Source organism: Cebus imitator, unplaced genomic scaffold (genome assembly GCF_001604975.1).
Source record: "Cebus imitator isolate Cc_AM_T3 unplaced genomic scaffold, Cebus_imitator-1.0 Scaffold268, whole genome shotgun sequence".
NCBI lineage: Eukaryota > Metazoa > Chordata > Mammalia > Primates > Cebidae > Cebus > Cebus imitator.
The window spans coordinates 1,928,889-1,934,838 of record NW_016107583.1 but is presented as its reverse complement, the minus strand read 5'-3'; positions in this window follow the sequence as shown (position 1 = coordinate 1,934,838).

Genomic DNA, 5,950 nt, shown 5'->3' with positions numbered 1-5,950 from the left:
TGTGTGTGGTGGCCCATGCCTGTAATCCCAGCTACTCGGGAGACTGAGGTTGGGGAATCACTTGAAGCCAGGAATTCAAGATCAGCCTAGGCAACATAGCAAGACCCTGTCTCCAAGAAAATAAAAAATAAAAAATTAACTGGGTGTGGTGGTTTGAGCTTATAGTCTCAGGTACTCAGGAGGCTGAGATGGGAAGATCTCCTAAGCCCAGGAGGCCAAGGTTGCAGTGAGCTACAACCACACCACTAGACTCCAGCCTGGAGTACAGTCTCTTAAAAAAAAAAAAATAAAGGCAAAGACATCTAGATATTTGCATGCAAAAGAAAGAAGTTGGATTTTGACTTTTCATTTTATAGAATAATTAGCTCAAAAATAAATAAAAAACCTAAAGGTAAGCGTAAAAATTATATAACTCTTGGAAGAAAACATTAGAGTAAATCTTTGTGACTTTGGATTCGGCAGTGGTTTCTTAGATATGCCACCAAAGCACAACAACAAAAATTGCACATCATCAACCTAAAAAACTTTTGTGCTTTACTTCAATAAAGTGAAAAGACACACCACAGAACAATATCTAATAAGGAGCTTGTATCAGAATACATAGAGAATTTTTACAAGTCGAAATAAAATAAAAAAAATTTTTAAATGGCCAAAGACTTTTATTCAATATACTACTGGAAGTCCTAGGCAGAGTAATTAGACAAGAAAAAAAAAAAAAAGAATATCCAAATTAGAAAGAAAGAAGTCAAATCATGTTTGTAGACAATATGATACTAGATTTAGAAAAATCTAAAGACTCCACCAAAAAACTAGAATGGATAAACCAATTCAGTAAAGTTTCAGGATATAAAATCAACATACAAAAATCAGTAGCATTTATATATGCCAACAGTGAATAGTCTGAAAAAGAAATCAAGAAAGCAATCCTATTTACTATGCAAAATACCTATAAATAAATTTAACTAAAGAAGTGAAAGGTTTATGCAATTAAAATTATAAAGTGCTTATGAAAAAATTGAAGAGAAAAAAAGGAAAAACTGTTCTATGCTCATGGATTGGAAGAATTAATATCATTAAAATGACCATACTGCTCAAAGCAATCTACAGATTCAGTGCAATCTCTGTCAAAATACTAATGACATTCATCACAGAAGTAGAAAAAAAAAAACCCGTCAAATTCTAACAGAACCACTGAAGACTCCAAATGGCCAAACCAATGCTGAGCAAAAAGAACAAAGCTGGAGGCATCTTACTTTGAAATACACTACAGAGCTATAATAGCCAAAAGAAAGTTTACTTTAATAAAAACAGACACATTGACCAATGCCACAGAATAAAGACTCAGAAATAAATCCATGCATTTACATCCAACCCATTTTCAACATAAGTGCCAAGAACATACATTAGAGATAGTACAGTCTCTTCAATAAATGGTGCTGGGAAAACTGAATAACTAGATGCCGAAGAACGAAGCTAAACTAACCTCTATATCTCATCATATCAAAAAATCAAATCCAAATAAATTAAAGACTTAAATCTAAGACCTGAAACTATGAAACAACTAGAAGAAAACACCGGGGAAAATGCTTCAGGACATTGGTCTAGACAAAGATTTTTTGGAAAAGACCTCAAAAGCACAGGTAACCAAAGCAAAAATAGACAAATGGGGTTATAGCAAGTTAAACACACACACATACACACACACACACACACAACTTCTGCATAGCAAAGGAAACAATCAGCTAAGTGGAGACACAACCTACAGAATGGGAGAAAATATTTGCAAACTATCCATCTCACAAGGAATTCATAATCAGAATATATAAAGATTCAGCTCTATAGCAGAAAACAGTCTGTTTAAAAAATAGGCAGAGCCAGGCATATGGCACTCATCTGTAATCCCAGCTACTCAGGAGGCTAAAGCAGGAGGATTGCTTGAGCCCAGGAGTTGGAGACAAGCCTGAGCAACATAGTGAGACCCTATCTCAAAAAAGGAGTAGGGAGCAAAAGATCTGAATAGATATTTTTCAAAAGAAGACATATGAATGGCCAACAGGTATAAGAAAAAATGCTCAGCATCATTAATTATTAGGGAAGTGCAAATCAAAACCACAATGAGATATCATCTCACCCTAATTAAAATGGCTCTTATCAAAAAGACAAAAAATAACAGATGCCGGTGAGGATGTGGAGAAAGGGGAATGCCCATACATTATTGATGGAAATGTTAGTATAGTCACTATAAAACAGTATAGAAGTTCCTCCAAAAAATTATAAATAGAGCTACCATATAATCTAGCAGTCCTACTGCTAAAGACTTAAGTCTTTAGTCCATTTTATCCAAAAGAAAGGAAATCAGTATATGAACGACATATCTGCACTTTCATATTTATTACACCATTTACAATAACTAAGATATGGAATCAACCTATGTGCCCATCAATAGATAAATGGATAAAGAAAATGTGGTACATATACAGAGTGGAATATTATTCAGCCATAAAAAATAAAATCCTTTCATTTATAGCAACATGGATGGGCCTGGAGGGCATTAGGTTAAGTGAAATAAGCTGAGCACAGAAAAACAAATACCACATGCTGTCATTCATATGTGCGAGCTACATGTGGATCTCATAGAGGTAGAGAGTGGATTCATGGCTACCAGAGGCTAGGCATGGTAGGAGTGAAGGAGAAACAAAGAAAAGTTGGTTAGTAATCACATGGAAAGATATTTAACATTATTAGTTAGTTATTAAGGGAATGCAAACCAAAACCACAAGATACCACTTCACATCCATTAAATCGACTATCATTGAAAAGATAGACAATAAAAAGTGTTGACAAGGATGTGGGGAAATTCGAATCTTCATTTATTGTTGGTGAGAATGTAAATGATGCAGTCACGTTGGAAAACAGCTTGGCAGTTCCTCAAAAAGTTAACCATTGAGTTGCCATATGGCCTAGCAATGCCAGTGCTAGCTATATACCCAAGAGCATTGAAAACATGTCTACACAAAAACTTGTACACTAATGTTCATAGAACTTGATTCATAATAGCTAAAATGTGGAAACAACACAAATGTCCATCAACTGATGAATAGACAATGTGTTATATCCATACAATGGAATATTATTTGGCCATAAAAAGGAGTAAAGATGGATGAACCTTGAAAGTATTATGCTGAATGAAAGAATTCACATAATGTATGATTCCATGTATATAAACTGCCCAGAATAGGCAAGCCTGTAGAGACAGAAAGTAGATTAATGATTTATAGGGGCTCCAGAAAGGGGGAATGGGGGTAAATGCAAATAAGCATAGGGCTTCTTTTGGGGGTGACGAAAATATTCTGGAACTGGTGTCAGTGGTTGCACAACTTTGTGAATGTATTAAAAACACTGAATTGCACGTTAAAAGGATGCATTTTTGGTATGTGAATTACATCTCAATAACGCTGTTGTTTTACAAAAGAAAGAAAAAAAAAACACAGAAAAAGTGAGCTATACAGAAACATATCTGTGATGGTTTAGGCCACTCTCATCCCTGGCTGCTTCAATACTGTCAGGTATTTACATTGATTAGCTTCTGTTTAGTTGTGCTTTTTCTCTTTTCTTTTTAAATTTTGAGGCTTCAATCCAAGTCATCTAGCCAAATAAATTCCCAAACATGTGTTTCTGACACACGGCCAAATAATCTAGATTTAGATAGGAAATCATGACCAAATTCATTTTAGTCATAAATTAACAGACAGGCAGCTCCTAGAGACCTAAATATGTCTCTTTTTCAAACATGGTGACTGTCTTACTCCATTCAGGCAGCTATAACAAAAATACCAAAGACTGAGTGGCTTAAACTACATTTATTTCTCACAGTTCTGCAGGCTGCGAAGTCTGAGATTAAGATGCAGATTCAGTGTGTGGTAGGGGCCAGCTTACCAGTTTATAGACTGCAGTCTTCTTACTATATCCTTACACGGCGGACGAGTGAGAGAGTGCTCTGGGTCTCTTTTACAAGGGCACTAATCTTATTCATGAGGGCTCTGTCTTCATGACCTAATCACCTCCCCAAAGCCACACCTCCCAATACAGCACATGGAGGATTAGGATTTCAACATATGAATTTTGGGGGAACACCAATAGGGACACAAATATTCAGTCCCTAGTAGTGACATAGAATTATTAAATTGACAATAGGTTTCCTTTAGTGCAAGGATAGTATCTTGAAAATAATAATTAATGTAAAAGTTAAAATGAATAACAAATGGAATGAAATACACACAGACATTTAAATGTACCCTGAGAAATGCCCTTTTATATTACCATACTAAGAGTGTCAAAAGAGAGAGAGAAAGAGAGAAAGAGCTTTACCTGTGGGTGTATAATGATTTTGGGTAGTTAAGCAGCACCCTTCTTCTGAATTGCTCACAATGCTTTATAGCATTCACTTCAGCAATTGTTACAACACTCTTGTGGGTGGCAGGCATTGTACTAAAAGTGCAGTACAACTGCAGGTCAGGCAACCCAGGGACACACAGCAGTCACACGAACAGTTGAAAGCACAGGGAGATGTGGAACCAACATGGCTGGTCCAGTAATGCCTTGTCCACGTCTGACCAAAGCGGAATCTTCTTGGACTGATAAGCTCTCTAACAAATAACAGTTTTGAGTTCCTATTCTTCTGGGTTTCCCAAGTGTGCCTGCCATATCTGAAACAGATGGTCAGTATTGCAGGATTATGACTGTTTTTAATGGTAATAGAATCACGTGATTAACACTTCCTGAAAAGAACTGGATTACATTTGAAAATTGGACCTTAGCTCTTCAAAAAAATATTATTTGATTTCCTGTCTCATTTCCAGAAAATCATAGGAAAACTGAAAGTCTGTAAAGAGTATTTTGAAATAGATTAAAATCTACATTTGTTTTATGTCACACTGATCTCTTAGGCCCCATCCAACTATTTACTTATTTGGCAGTTATGATACTTTCTCTGTACAGCCAAAAGCCTGGGGAGGGACATGCATGCAGGGACAACAACGTTTTATTTCGCCATGTCGCCCCGTGCTTCGCACCATGCCTGGCACATAGCACTCAACAACAGTTTTTGAATAAATGCATCTCGCCGTATTTTGCTTTATAAGACTTTTCTTTGACTATATGGCACTGCAGTTGGAGTTCTATTTATTGTAACAACCTCTCCTAGCAATGCTTTTGTTGCATGGATAATGTGCTTTTATTTTTCCAGATTTCTTTCATTTCTGATTTACTCTGACCATTCACGAAAGAATATTAAGATTTGAAGATTTCTAAACAACTCTGGTGGGGGAAATTTCTATAAGTGTTCAGATGTTTCTTGACTAAATTTTAAAAGGTTATCTGTATCTGCAGTATTTTTGGCACTTAACAAGTAATAACATATTCATATTACATCAACACTTACTTCATTGTTTTTCCTTTTAAAAGTTCTTAAAAAAAAAGAAACTAAACATCTTCCCAGATTGTATTTCCCTCATCTCCATTAGTTACCAGTGTTGACTCTATTGTTTTTATTGCCAATATTCTTGCAGAAAACTTACAGATGACCTATTTGTCCTTGATTTTTGCTTCCAAAGATGCACTACCAAAGAATAGGAATTTCTTATGGAATGCATATGTTTTAGGGGCATCTGTCTCTGTCTTTAACTTTGCAAAAATAAAATAATAAAGTTATGTGTTTTCTTCACACATTTGAAAGCCAGAAATAGATTCAGACGTACATTTTCTATCCGTGTGCCAAGCTAATAAGCAGAGCACAACAGACTGCAGCGCGCAGGCCACCGCGGCTCCGCCCTCGCACTGCGCTCTTCCTCCTCCCGCGCCTCCCCCGTCCCTCCTCCCACCCGGGCCGGCCTGGCCAGCAGCCCCCCGCAGCCCGGCCAGCTGCTCCCCTGGCAGCTGCACACTCGCCTCT